At 35.7% G+C, this 15,865-nt stretch overlaps 1 pseudogene; it reads left to right on the plus strand.

Annotated features, from left to right (window-relative positions):
• Window positions 1-12,970: 12,970 nt before the first annotated feature.
• LOC114314796 (class V chitinase pseudogene) lies at window positions 12,971-13,447 on the plus strand (annotated as a pseudogene).
• Window positions 13,448-15,865: the final 2,418 nt, after the last annotated feature.

The following is a 15,865-nucleotide window of genomic DNA, read 5'->3' on the forward strand; positions in this document are numbered from 1 at the left end:
AGGGCTAAACTATAAAGAGAAGAAAGAGGAAGTGGTGGCCAGAATAATTGAGTTGGAAGAAAAAGATTTGGAAAGAGTTGAAGGAATGGAAGAGGCCGATTAAGTTGGCAACATGAAGGAGGATCGGAGTTATGATGATGGTTTCAATGAAGGTCCCGTCATGGAATGTTAACGGTCTTAGACGACTTGAAAAAAGGAGTAGAATTAAAGCACTGGTGAATGAAAGAGTAGTAGATGTTCTGAAGCTGCAGGAGACAGAGAGAGAAAGTGTTGATGCTAATTTTGTAAAGTCCTTATGGCCAGTGGATGAAATGGGTTTTATGGAGGTGGGTGTAGAGGGTAGTGCAGGTGACCTCCTTTGCATTTGGAATACCCAAAATTTTCAGTTGATTGATTGTTGCAGTTCCAGGAATTTTATTCTTCTTTCAGATATCTTATCTAAATCATTTCATTGTGTTATTTGTAATATATATGCACCAACTGATGTATTGAAGATGAGGAAATTATGGGAGAGTCTTATTAATCTTAAACTTTTTTACCCTAATCCTTGGTGTCTGGAAGGAGATTTTAATGAGATTAGAGTTATGAGTGAAATAAAGGGATATTCAAGAAGGGAGAGGGGAATGAAAGATTTTAATAGTTTTATTGACAGTTTGGAATTAATTGATCTAATTATGCAAGGAAGATTATTCACTTGGTGTAATGCAATGGATGGGAAGAGGTGGAGTAGGATTGATAGGTTTTTGCTTGATCTTGCTTGGCTAGAGAGGTATAAATTTAAACAATGGGGATTATCCAGAGGCATTTTTGATCACTGCCCAGTTTTGCTAATGGAGGATGGAAGGGATTGGGGGCCAAAACCTTTTTGGTTTATTAATGCTTGGACATTCCATCCTCAGTTAAGAAGGAAGTGAAAAAGGTCTGGGAGGAGGCTCAGATTCGAGGATGGGCTAGCTTTAGAACCATGCATAAGTTGAGAAGATTGAGAGCATATCTGAGAAGGTGGAATTTGGAGGTCTTTGGTAATGTTGATGATTAACTTAAAAAAGCTGAAGATGAACTCCATGAGTGGGACTTGAAGGCTGAATCTAGATCCTTGTTGGAATCAGAAGTGAATAGAAGACGAGAGGTTAGAAGACAAGTTTGGCATCTCAGTAGAAGTAAGGAGAGGATGCGGTTACAAAAGTCTAGAATGTCATGGACACAAAATGGTGATAAAAATACTAGACTATTTCACTTGATGGCAAGTAATAGGCAGAGGAAGAATTTATTGGATTCAGTTAAGGCAAATGGTGTTATGGTGAAAGACCCAAGTATGGTGAAACAAGTAGTGGAGAATTACTTTAGAAGAGTGTTTGCTGAAAGTTGGAAGTGTAGGCCTAAGTTGGCTGGTTCTTTTTTGTCTATTAGTTCTGTTGATTCAAAGGAAGTGCTGGAGGCTGATTTGAGTGAAGCAGAAATCTGGGCAGCCATTCAAGATTGTGATGGAAATAAGGTCCCTGGGCCTAACGGTTTCAATATGTATTGCATTCAAAAGTGTTGGTCTATAATGAAAGATGAGTTTATTCAGTTGTTCCAAGAGTTTCATTGTAATGGGAAGTTGGCTAAAGGGGTAAATAGCACTTTCATCACTTTGATTCCTAAAAAGAAGAACCTAATAGATTTGAGTGAATATAGGCCTATTAGCTTGGATAGCTCAATTTATAAAGTGTTGGCTAAAGTGCTGTCTAGAAGAATAAGACAAGTGGTCCCTAAACTCATAGGAGAAGTTCAAACTGCTTTCCTTAGTGACGGATGCATCCTTGATGGGGTTTTAATTGCAAATGAAGTGATGGATTGGTGGAAAAAGTCCAAGAAAAAAGGAATCATTCTTAAATTGGATTTTGAGAAGGCCTATGATTCAGTTAACTGGGAGTTTTTACTGTCAATGATGAAAAATTTTGGGTTTGGTGAAAAATGGGTAGGCTAGAATAGGTCCTGCATTTCTACATCAAGAATTTCAGTGCTTGTAAATGGGTCACCCACAACAGAATTTTCTCCTCAGAAGGGGTTAAGACAAGGTGACCCACTATCGTTTTTCCTATTTAATATAGTGGCTGAAGGTTTAAATATTCTGTTGGAGAGAGCCAAAGAAAAAGGGTTGATCAAAGGAGCTTCAGTTGGTCATCAAGAGTTGAGAATTTCTCATTTACAATTTGCAGATGATATTATTATTTTTTGTAAAGCCAAATAGGATGAAATCATTGTGCTTGAAAGAATTTTGAGGTGTTTTGAAGTCTTGTCAGGTCTTAAGATTAATTTTCATAAAAGTATTGTTTGTGGAATTGGTGTGGAAGAGGAGTTAGTTAAGGAGTTTGCTAAAAACCTGAATTGCCTCAGCCAGAATTTACCTCTGTTACATCTTGGATTACCTTTAGGGGCCAATCCAAGGAAAAGAAGTACTTGGCAACCAGTGGTGGAGAAGTTTAAAAATAAGTTAGCATCTTGGAAGAGAAGATTTTTGTCTTTTGCAGGAAGATTGACCCTAATTAAGTCCGTATTGTCAAGTCTACCAGTGTATTTTCTATCTATCTTTAAAATGTCTGTTGGTGTTGCCAAAACAATTGATAGGATTCAATCTAACTTCTTGTGGGGAGGTTCTGAAACTCAAAGGAAAATTCATTTAGTTAAGTGGAAGGATGTGTGTAAAAGTAAAGCTCACGGGGGTTGGGTGTGAGAAGTCTCAGTGATGTTAATGTGTGTTTATTAATATAATGGTGGTATATGTATGATCGAGAGCGTCAGTCATTATGGAAAATGATGGTATATAGCAGATATGGTGGTTTTGGAGGCAGGTGGAAACCAGAATCAGTGTTAGATGCAATGGTATCTACATTATGGAAAGATATTGCATCATTAGCCTCATCAAACAGTGTAGTGACTGAGTTTTTCTCCCAAAATTTCAGGATTATCATGGGAAATGGGGAGAGGATACATTTTTGGATGGATAAGTGGTTCAATGATATAAGTCTTAGGGATGAGTTTCCTAGATTATTTAGTTTATCAGTGTAGAAGGAAGGTTCCTTGCAGTTTTTCTATCAACAGAAAGTGCAGGGTAGTGATTGGAAGCTGGCATTTAAAAGATCACTCTTAGCTTGGGAGGAGGAGGAAGTTCAAAGGCTAAATGTATTATTAGCAAAGGTTCCTAATCTAAATCCTATGACTGAGGATAACTGTTTGTGGAGGGCTAATAATTCAGGAATGTTCTCTGTGGCTTCAGTATGGAAAAGGTTGGAGTTAGTTAATGGATCCATGATTAGCATTTCAAAGTTCTTGTGGAGAAATGCTGCACCCCCAAAGACTCAGCTCTTCAGTTGGTTAGCTTGGAAATGGAGAATAAAAACCACATAATTTATGCAAAGGATTGGAGCTCTACCTGTCAATGTCAGCTTCCTATGTGTGTTTTGCAAAGCAGAGGTAGAAATCATTAATCATGTGTTGCTTCTATGTCCATTGGTATGGAAATTATGGTTTAAGTTGGTTAATTGGTGGGAGGTACAGTGGGTAACACCAGGTTCTGTGGATGTTTTGCTTCAATGGTGGTCTGGTATGAAATTTAGAAAGAAGGAGTTAAATATTTAGAAGGTTGTCCCTTTGGCCATGTTATGGTCCTTATGGAAACTTAAGAATGAATGGTTATTTAACAATGGTAATGTTGATTTCGCACAGATGGTGGAGCTTTTGAAAATTCGAATTGCACTATGGGTTAAGTCAAATGTTAAGGGAGTGAATTACTCAGTGCATGATATTGTGGCAAACTTGAAGTAGGTGAAAGGTTGTATGACATAGGTATATTGTTGTATGCTGCTGATATATGTTGTTGTTTGGCCTTTTGTATGCTGTAGCTCAGAGGCCTACTGATTGCTTGATTGTATTGTTGCTCTGTTAGGGGTTGCTGGTGTCTTGCTGCTGATGTATGCTGTTGGTTGGCATGCTGCTGTAGGAGGCTGCTCTGGTCTGTGTAGATATTAGGAGGGGAGTTGTAATGCTATTGCGGCTGGAGTCTTGGTTGGGGTTGATTGCTGCTGGTCTGGTAGACTGCTGCTGTATGGTGTTGGTACTGCTAATCTGCTGCTGCTGCATTGGTTGCTTGATTGTATTTGATTGCTGCTGCTGCATTGGTTGATTACTTGCTGCTGCATTGGTTGTTATTACTCTATTGGTTGTATGGTTGTTTTGTTTTTTCCCATTTTTCTTGCTTTGGTTGCTTCTAATTGGCTTCTCACCAATCTTGGGGCTAGTGCTAGCAAATGATTATGCTTCTTTTGCGGTGCCAACCTAGGTGAGATTGTTAAGGTTAGCTATGATACTTAGTGCACTTCCCCGCTTTGTTGATGTAAATTATGCACGTATTTTGTTTTTTTATCAATAAAGCTTTTTTGCTGATCAGAAAAAAAAAAGTCTAGTTGTACATAATTTTGTCACAAAAGAGGGAAGAGTTAACTGGATAATTGTTCAGTGGTTCTCGAAATATAATGTGATATTGTTTATGTGGTGTTTCAAACTAATCACGTAATGAAAAATTTAACGGATGGATTTTGTTATGTAAGATGACCTACTTAGTATGTATTGTGAATTCTCATTTATCGGGAGTACCACATATACAATGTTATAGAATATTCTGAAAGCATTTAATAATTTTCCAAGTAAACCCCACCCTTTATCTCTCTTCTGCCATCATTTATATCAAAAAAAATTGTGTGCTAAGTACGCTTGTAAGATAATGAATTTGGAGAAAATGAACCATGTTTGCTCAGCTGGTCAATCATGTACACTCATAATTGGGAAGGTAAAGGTTTAATCCTTAAAAAAGACAAAAAATGATTATTTTTCTTCTATTACGGGAGCACTTTGTTATATTAATATGAGTTCTTTCTTGTGTTGGTTACTAGATTTCTAAATATGTGTTGTGAGTGCCAGTGAGATTATGATTGTTCAGTTTGATATAATTTTTCTTATATTTGTAAATAGTAATAATAATAAAATAAAATAAAATAAAAAAGAAGAAGGAATTTGATAAAGAAATGTGACGGAATTTCTCAACATAAGCTGAAATTTAGAATCCTACAATGAATGTTTGAATTCACAAAAATTCAAACTTGGAATAAAGTATATGATGTGACTAGATGATCACAAAATTGTATTCGATTTTAAAAGGTTAAAAACAAAGAAAGAATCAAATGAATACTTAAATGAAAATTAATTGGTTGACAAGTAAAAAGATTGCTAAGTCTAAAAAAAAAAATGATGAGAAAGAAGAAGAATCTTCTAATTATCTTCGTTCCTCCGCAAAGTCTTCACTTCATTTTTGTAATGTTTCATTTGATTTGTTAAACTAGGGTTCCTTTAATATACCAAACCAATGAAAGGTTGATAAATTTCATATGGGGTAATGATACATCCCACTAAAAGTGGTGCTCTAAAGCACCACTAATGAGTTGGCAAGCACTTTAACCAAAAAAAAAAAAAAAAAAAAACACAAGACACAAGCAGTGTGTCCCGTCCATTGCCACATCACTAATGGTGCTTTTAGAGCACCACTTTTAGTGGTCTCAAGCATTAACCCTTGTTTCATATGTGGTCACAAACTCAACTTGCAAAGGTATTATAATGGGAATGTAGACTGAAACATAATCAATAATGCTACAAACTTATAAAAATTACTTAAGAAAATATTAAAAAAAAAAATCTATGAAGCACAATTATTACTAATTTACTAATTTAGATACACAAGTCCAAAGAAGCTGATGTGGCATTTAAGGGTGTGTTGGATTTTTTGGAAGGAAAAAAGAAATAAAGTAGGCCCTAACTTTTCCTAGTTTTGGATTGGAAGGTCCAATCATCATGGGTAAGGCTCATAAAAAGGTCCAACCTACCTCAGGTTTGTTTTAGTGATCTGAATTATTTAATTTATAGGGCTCATAAAAATGATTATTCATACAAAAAATTAAATTAATCAGATATTAATAGTCACATGATTGGCTTATATTTGAATGAAAAAAAAATAAAAAATGAAAAGGTCTTATTTCAAAATCATATTTGCCGACCCTTACATATATGAGAAATATCTTATCCCCCAATTTCATTACCCCCAATTGCATCTCTAATGAAGTGACAAACAATAACAACCAATCAACTCTCTTCAAAGTGTGGGATCACTTCACATAGGAGTGAGGCACATCATTAGGAGTGAAATTAGGGGTACAAAATTAGAGGAATGTAGCACTACTTTTTATATATATATATATATATTAAACTTGATCTGATCAAGTAACTGTTGATGTCCTATCAATTTGATTTATTTGATTTTTTTATACTTTTTATTTTTTGTAAATGATCTTTTTATATGATTTACAATTTGAACAGTTCAAATCATCGCAATGAATCCAAATTGAGCCCACACCATAAAAACTGAACCCTCCAATCAATGACGACTATGGCGCCAGTTTGAATTTTGTGGCCCATGTTGGGACCACTTTGATTATCCAAACTATCCATTATGTAGAGTACACCAAACTGATCATCCCATCAAAACATCATGTCCACATGATTGGATCTTAAAAACAAGTTAAAAAAGTAGGCAATGGCTTTGGTCTAGTCTAAGATCGGACTGGACCGTGCTGTTGGGCCCGTGGGGGCCTACCACAGGTTCCGTTTTGATAATTCGAACCATTCAATATGTACAACTCTTCGAGTACTATATGCTTGTAAAAAATCACGTTGATCGGATATCGATAGCTATCTGAACAAAATAGTTTTTTATCAACCATTAATTGTTTCACCATCCATTTTTTCTTATACAAAACTGATTTGATCACATAGCTATTGATATCCGATCAACTTGATTTTTTACAACTATGTAGTACTCGACGAGTTCTATACATTGAACGGTTCGGATTATCAAAACGGGCCCAAAAAATGGGCCTCATGAGCCGAACTGGACAGGTCCAGTCTTGATCTCAACTTGAGACAAGCTGGACCCAAAAAAAAAAACGGCAAATACAGTTTTAAAAATAAGCCATTTATTTTTCAGCATGATTTTGTGATCTGGTCATATAACTATCAATGCCCAATTGACTTCATAAACGATATGCTCATTGAGTCTTACAAAATGAACGATTTAAATTATCAAGTAAAACCTAGAGTGAACCCACAAAATTAAAATTGCATGGTTCAGTCCATTTTCATAGACTGGAGGAGAGAAGTCACAAAGTAGAAATTGAAAACACCTGTAAAGGAGACTCCCAGTTTCCTTGACGTATGTGCAAGGGTGAGATGAAGAGATTGACAGTTGAGCCACGCATAGAAAGACTTTGTGATGATTTTGACAAAGAGAAAGAGCTTCTTCTTCGTTTGTTTACCTGCAATATAGGTATTTTACGTTCATCTTAGGCTCACAAAATATCAACATGCTATATTGAGAGGGTAATTTATATTTATAAATTGGGTCGAGCTGGGCAATGGGCCGTTATGGGCCACAATACGGAGGGCAGAATAAAAAGACCTTGAAAATTAGTCCGGTCCCAGAACCTTGAAGTTAGTCCGGTCCCAGACGGCCCTAAAGTTAGTCCGGTCCCTGAGAGCCTATTGTTATCTTGGTCCAGGAGAGTACTATTGATAGCTCGGTCACCAAGTTGCTGCACTCAGAGTTAGTACGGTCACGGTATAGCGCAGCTAGCTCTGTCGGACCTAGCTAATGGTTAGCACTGTCTAAGCAATACTATGGTCAGCACTGGAAAAACCGTGGTAGAAGCAGTGAATGGAAGAACTGAGGTAGAGTTATTTCGGTCTAGTCTACAGCTTAGCATAGCCATGCTTACCTCGGTCATGTTGGAGTCCGGCCATGGTAAGACCATCTCACTTGGTTTAAGCAGTGAGGGGGGTGTTGAAGGATAAGCATTATCTTTCAGGATAGTGAATCCTAGAAGGACTCTACATGGAGGAGTAAAAGTCTTACTAAGATTGTGCCACACGGAAATTATAAGAGCTCACAAACATCACCTATGGAGAGGTAACACAACTTTGATCCTCAAATACACGGAGCGTTTTGTCTATTTGTCTATTTTGCTGACTTAGGCATCAGAGAGGTATCCGGCACACACCCGCCGGCTAGCTCACGTTTGTGTTTTCAGAGAATAAAGCGACGACGTACGGAGGAACGTAATCTTGATCAACAGAATTATACGGGAAGAATATTTCGTGCCCGTACATATACTAATTTTCATTTTCTTTTGTTACCGTTTTTGTGTTTTTGAAAACAAAAACAATGAAAAGTTCAAAAACACTATTGTTTTCATTTTTATGCAAAAATTATTTTCCAAAATTTGGAAACAAGTTGTTGGTATTTCCTAAAAGCGAGTAGTTTTCAAAAAGTCCCCAGAAAATACTTGGCCAAACAAATTTTATTTGTTTCCCTAAAAATAAATTAATAAATAAATAAAAACACAAACCAAACATGCATATGACAACAATATCACTGTTTGGTATAATTTATTATAAATTAAAAACTGATAATCCAAAAATAGAAGCCAAAAACACTCTATACCTAGCTTTCAAAAATTATTTTTTTTTAACTTATTTAAATTATTTTTACCAAATAAACTATAGGCAAAAATTATACTAAACAGTTTGACACAAATATTTAATATAAAAAAAAAGTATAAGCCGCTTAGATAAGTTACACCAAACAAACACTTAGACAAGTACTAAATCTATCTAGGCTCAAAAGCGAATTTCAACTAGTCCAGTCTATCGATGACTAAAATATCTTTTAAATTTCTCCAATCGAAAATTCAGAAATTTTTGTATTTACATTTTTTATAAAATTATTCCTCAAGCCGCCTACACCATGTGGTACGTAGACTGGTACACAAGTCCGTTCAGGTTGTAAGATATATTTAGGCCTATTTTGAGAAGTGGGTTAAAAGTCACTTTCTAATTTTTAACTTAATTTCCTCTCTCACAAAAAGTTAAAAAATAGCTTTTAACCATCTTCTTAAAGCACCTCTTAGGGCGGCAAACAAGCCGAATCGAGCTAAGCTTTAATATATTTGGACTTATTTATTAAGATTTTAACGAGCTCTAGCTTAATAAAAATTTAAAAAACTGAACTCGAGTCGAGTCGGCTTAGGCTTGACTCGAGTTCAAGCCTGTTCACGAGTTTTAACGAGTCAATTTTTTTTAAATCTATACTTGCATATGAGACTAAAATTACAATTAAAATTTTGATTATACAATTATATACACAATATATATAAACATTCTAAAAAAAAATTAATATTTTATCAAAATATTAATATATACTACCACTATTATATAAATGTACTATCTATAGTTAGTTAATTATTTACATTTATATTTTTTAAATATATAAATAACATATTTATCTTATTGTTTATATATATTTTTACATTATTTAAGATATAAATAATAAATATTAAACGAGTCAACTAACGAGCCGAACTTACGAGCCGAATTTGGACTTGTTTATTACAAATTTAATGAGTTCGAGCTCGAACACAAAAAAAAATTTAACCAATCACTACAAGAAAATACACCTTTGGCGACTAAATTTTTAGTCGCCAAAGGTCCGATTTTAGTCGCCAAATGTCAAAATTTCACTTTTCCCGACAAAAAAGTTTAGTCGCCCGTGTTGTCGCCAATAAACGGTCGCGAATGCCTTTGGCGACTAAAACACTGTTAGTCGCCAATATATATGTCTTCAGCGACTAAATATTTCGTCGCCAATAGTCAATTTCTGTATTGGAAATTATACCTTTGCCGACTAAACTTTTAGTCGCCAATAGTTCATTTTTATTTTATTATTAATACCTTTGGCGACCATTCACTTTAGTCGCTGAAAGTATTTTCAGAAAAAAAAAAATTTCGCCTCCGTTGCTCTCCACAGGTTTCGAACTTGTGACGTCCCTTTGCACACGCCAAACCCTTTGTACAACACTCCCTCCACTATGCCAGTACATCATCACATGATCATATATGCAATATATATTATTTATATACTATATTAACCGCAATTAATACAAAATAATATTTATAAATATAATTTTTTTAATTCAATATAATTTTTGTCAAAAAATAAATTATTTAATAAAAAAAAATTAGGCGACTTTTGGTGACTAAAACCATTTTTTAGTCGCTAATTGTATTATTTTGGGCTACTAATTATTTATTTGTCGCTAAAAAAACAAGTTCTCAATTACAAATCAGCACTTTTGGCGACTAAACAGAAATTTCGTCGCCAAAACCACTACTTTCGGCGACTAAAATGGATTTTCGTCGGCAAAACCTCCACTTTCAGCGACTAAATTTCTTTTAGTCGGCAAAACTGCTATAATTAGCGACTAAACCTGTTTTTAGTCGCCAAAACCCTACCTTTTCGCGACTAAATTATTTTAGTCACTAAAAACCGTGACTTTTGGCTACTAAACAAACTTTAGTCGCTGAAAACCGTATATTAGGCGACAAAACTTCCTTTTAGTCGCTAAAAACACACTGTTCGGCGACTAAACCCTTTTAGTCGCTAAAAACCTGCTTTTCGGCGACTAATTCCATTTTAGTCGCCATTTCATGCACTTTCAGCGACGAAATTTTTTTTTTTAGTCGCCGTTTGTGTTTTTTGTTGTAGTGAATCAAATTTAAACGAACTCTTACCAAGCCGAGTTCGAACCTGTTCATGAACGACTATGTTAATTTGCAGCCCTAGATATACTAGACAGAGACTTCAAAGCATGTGAGAGACAGCTTTCATTCTTCAATGGTGTTCGAAATCATCTCCTTTCTATAACTTTGTGCTTTCGAAAACAAAACAATAAAAAATTTAAAAACACTATCATTTTCGTCTTTGTACAAAAATAACTTTTCAATATTTTCTACAGAGTAAGTTGTTTTCAAAAAAAAAATAATAATAATAAAACCAAAAACAATTGGCCAAATAAATTTTTTGTGTTTTCCTGAAATAAAATGGAAAACAAAAACACAATCAAACATGCATACGACACCAATACCACGTAAGCATGCCGAAGGGAAAAGTCCTCATCTAGACTGATTGGTAGACAAGTTAATCTTCAGGTTCCTAAGATATAGAAAACACATCCCTGAAAGAATGATCAGATAACTTTCTTTTTTCAATGTCGTTCAAAATCGTTATCACCCTCTTCTTTGTACTACTACTTCCTCTAGAAGTGAGTTCTTTAGAGCCCAAAACCTGGATCAAAGCCGGTTAGTGGTATTCCGGTAGCGAATCCCCAGTTCCCGACATAGATTCAACTCTATTCACTCACCTTCTGTGTGCTTTTGCATATATAAACTCGTCCACTCATGAGCTCTCTATCCCCTCCTCTGCCGAACAATACTTCTCCACCTTCACTAACATCGTCAAACAAGAAAACCCGTCCCGCATCACAATTTTATCCATCTGGGATGGCACCACAAAATCTTCAATTTTCTTCTCAATGGTTAGCCAAGCTTCTCACAGAAAAACTTTCATTCAATTGACGATAAAAATAGCCCGGCTTTACGGGTTCCAAGGCATAGATATGTGGGGTGTTTCACTGAGTTCGGACATGAACATGACCAATATGGAACCAGGGCCGGCCCAGAGATGAGATTTAGGAGGCCCAAGGCAATCTTCGGAAATGGGGCTTTTCTCACATTGAAAAAAAAAAAGAAAAAGTTGATGGATAAATAGATAAAAATTTATTTGCACATATTCAACATTAAAAATTTATTTGCACATATTCAACATTAAAATCTTCACTTTTAGTGGCTTTCTCATTCACCAAACATTCATTGTCATTCTCATTCAAACATTCAATAGACTCTTCAACATCCAAATCTTCATTATCTTTCTCATTACATTGATTAAGTTCTTCAATTACCAAATCTTCATCAACCAAACATGAACTTTCTATTTGTTTCTTGCTACCAAAAAATTTATCAAGCGCTCCCGATTGAGATTGAAATTTTTTTTCTAATTTTTGCTTCTTTTTCCTTTTTTCACATCCAGAAATATACTTCTTAGGAGGCATGACTACTCTATATAATCACAAATCCACACAAATTCACAATCACTGATCTCTGCAAATAATATACTTTCAGAATTAGAGCACAACAAAAATTATAGACTTTCACTAAAGCACATAAATTAGGTAATTTTTTAATTTAAAGAACAAATTATATAGGGCAAGAAATTAAGAGGAAAATTAGGGCAACAAATTAGGGAAAAAATTAGGGCAAAAACTTCCTCCATTTAAATATGATATATATATATATATAAAGAGAGAGAGAGAGAGAGAGAGAGAGAGAGAGAGAGACTCATGGTTTTGATGCCCAAAATCGTTAATGCTCAGCTTCCGTCAAATATGGAGGAGAGGAAAAGACTGAAGACTCACGGTTTCATCTTCATCAGTCCAATGCAAGAAGAGAGAGAGCAGTCCAATGCAAGAAGACTCACGGTTTTGTCAAATATGGAGGAGACAGAGATGTGTTTCATTCTTTTCAGGTGCTGTGTTTCATTCTTCTCAAAGATATGTTTCATCAAATATGCAAAGACCCATGTGAATTCATTCTGCTCAGGTGGGTATATCCTGATGTGTTTCACGTTTTTGGGGCCCATGTTCATTGGGCGTCTATTATGATATGTTTTTTTTTTTTGGCCCTATATTCAATTGGGCTTATTATATTTAGATTTTTTTTTTATATCTAAAACAAAAAATCATATTTTGGGGCCCTATTTTCAGCCCAAATCTGGGGGCCCTCTTTGGCCTGCCCTCAGGGCTGGGCCTGATGGGAACTCTATTTGACGAATGGGGAGCTGCTATAAACTCCGAATCAACGAGTTCACGACTCATCTTGATCATGTCTGGTCATTACTCACCTGTCGTCAATTCCAAAAAAATACCCTATAAAATCAATGGAAAGGAACTTAGATTGGGTACATATTATAGCATATGACTATTACTTGTCCAAAAGGGATAATTTTACGGGTGTTCATGCTGCTTTGTATGACCCTTCAAGTAATCTAAATACTGACTATGGTATAAAGGAATGGATTGGGATAGGATTACCGGCTAGTAAGATGGTTTTGGGCTTGGCATACCATGGCTATGCTTGGACACTTGCGAACCCTAAAGAGAATGGAATTGGTGCACCAGCAAGAGGCTTGGCTATTACACAAGATGGATCTATGTGCTACAAATACATCAAGTGGTTCATGAAAAGTTATAAACTTACTTGAATGTATAATGCAACTCATGTGGTGAATTACTCCACATTTAGATTGTTTTGGATCGGGTTTGACGATGTGGAGGCTATCCAAACTAAGGTTTCTTATGCCAAGGATAAGCGGCTTCTGGGTTATGCGGTATGGCAAGTGCCCACTGCCCAATGATGACAACTGGGTGCTTACTAAGGCATGTAATGTTGGAACAATCTTCAGTGTAAAATAAATAAATTGAAATAAATCAAACAAATAAAATAAATTGCGTACCAAATTTATTTTTACCGAACCGAATGAATAATTAAAGACCAAGTCGAGTGTGTGACACTCTGTTCTTAAGACAGATTCGCCCCGCTACGGTGCTTACGGACAAATGGTGTCTATCTCTCAGGATACAATGATTTTTACAAATTGTAGTAGCACTCCAAACAATTTGTATGGCGAACCAAACCTGTGTTCTTAATTCTCTAAATTTTATTCTAAAACTAGTATGAAGAATAATAATGCAAGAAAGCAAAATAAATGCACAAAATGAATTTTTTCTGGATATTTTCCAACCCCCAAATTGCTGGAAAATGCTGAAATTTATAGGCAATTTTGACAGACCCGAACAGGTGCAAAAATGAGGTCAACAAGTGCCAAATTCAAAGGAACAGATCTGCTAGCAGTTTTTTATCTGTTGGCAGCTAAACTGTCTAAAAACTGCTGGCAGTTATTCAATCTGTTTAGAACAGATTGAACCTGTTGAACTTTGCTGAAAAAATGGACTGAAAATGGGTAACATATGGACAAAAAAAAAATTTTGTCCAAAAAATTAAAGTTAGAACCGACCCAACCCACAACCCGCACCCCGCCCGGCACAGCGGGAAGGCAATGGCGGCGGAGCGCGCGCGCATGAGTGGTGGTTTGGGCTAAAGTTTACTTTATCCATAACTCCTTCCTTCTACAAACTTGGGGTGTCCCTTGGGGCGCAACGCAAGTGTTGTAATCTAGAGCTTATATGCATACAAGAACTCTCTTAAAGTTTCAATGTGGGATAAGCCTTACAAGGAAACCCACATTTAATTTTTTAAATGTCCATTTCACAAACCCGAAAACGACGTCAAGTTCCCATTCAACCATAAATGGTTTTGACGAATCATCTTCACCGTGTGACTTGCCATGCGGTAAAGAATACGTCACTTCTTCGGACCCACCCTAAAAGACGTTTGGGGCCCACTCAATTTTGGGCTCAAAGTTGGCCCAAAATAAGCTTTATAAAACCAAAATTTCCAACAATCCCCCACATGAATGGAATTTGACGGAGAGAAAATATAACAACATGAGTTAATTATAGAGAGTACATAAATTGGAAATATTTTGTAAAGGATTGGCAGCTTTTGGCTTTGAACCTTCCCTTGTGAGACGCTATCAGATTTACTAGCTAACCAGTAAATATGATGTCTTGAACTGTTCGGCCGTTTGTGTAAACCAAGACAATAGAACTCACACAGTATATCCCAGACACAGTTTAGTTCTCACTATTGTGTTTATTTTGGTCCTGAACAACCTGGTATTTCGTAAGCACTCTAGAGAATTGTAGCCCTTCACAAATCTCACCCAATTCACACTCACATAGGCTTAAGTCCCATTCCCCTCGATGAATTTTCAACTAGCTCTCTTGCTAACCTTTTGGTTAGTGGATCCGCTATGTTGTCTTTAGATTTCGCATATTCAATGGAAATAATTCTATTAGAGAGTAGTTTTTCACGGTATTATGTCGATGAAAAATGTGATGTGACTTACCGTTATATATATGACTCAGTGCTCTACCAATTGCTGATTGACTATCTCAATGTATGCATATAGTAGGCACCGATTTTGGCCACATTGGAATATCTTCAAGGAAGTGGCGAAGCCATTCTGCCTCTTCCCCAGCTTTGTCTAAAGTTATGAATTCTGATTCTATAGTAGACCTAGCAATGCAAGTCTGTTTGGAAGATTTCCAAGATACAGCCGCCCCACCAAGAGTAAAGACATACCCACTGGTGGACTTTGAGTCTCTAGTATCTGATATCCAGTTTGTATCACAATATCCTTCAAATACTGCTGGATATCTAGTATAATTTAGCCCAATGTTACGAGTAAATCAGAGATATCTTAGAACCCTTATAATTGATTTCCAGTGTTCTATTCTTGGGTTACTCGTATATCTACTTAATTTACTTACTGTATAAGCTATATCTGGGCGAGTGCAGTTCATCAAGTACATTAAGCTTTCAATAATTTGGACATATTCTAATTGAGAAATACTTTCCGATACATTCTTAGAAATAAATTAACACCCACAAGTGTTCTAGCAAGATGATCATCATTTATGCTAAATTTGTCAAGTATTTTCTCAATGTAATGAGATTGTGACAAAGCATAACCTTCTGATGTTTTGATAATTTTCATACCAAGAATTACATCAGCAATGCCCATGTCCTTCATGTCAAAATGTTTATTCTACATTTTCTTGGTAGTTTTAATCATTTCATTATCACTACCTATGATGAGCATATCATCCACATAATGACATACAATGACATAACCTTTCTCTGTGTTTTT

The sequence above is a fragment of the Camellia sinensis genome, chromosome 5, assembly GCF_055761805.1.
Source record: "Camellia sinensis isolate YWXY chromosome 5, ASM5576180v1, whole genome shotgun sequence".
Classification (NCBI taxonomy): domain Eukaryota; kingdom Viridiplantae; phylum Streptophyta; class Magnoliopsida; order Ericales; family Theaceae; genus Camellia; species Camellia sinensis.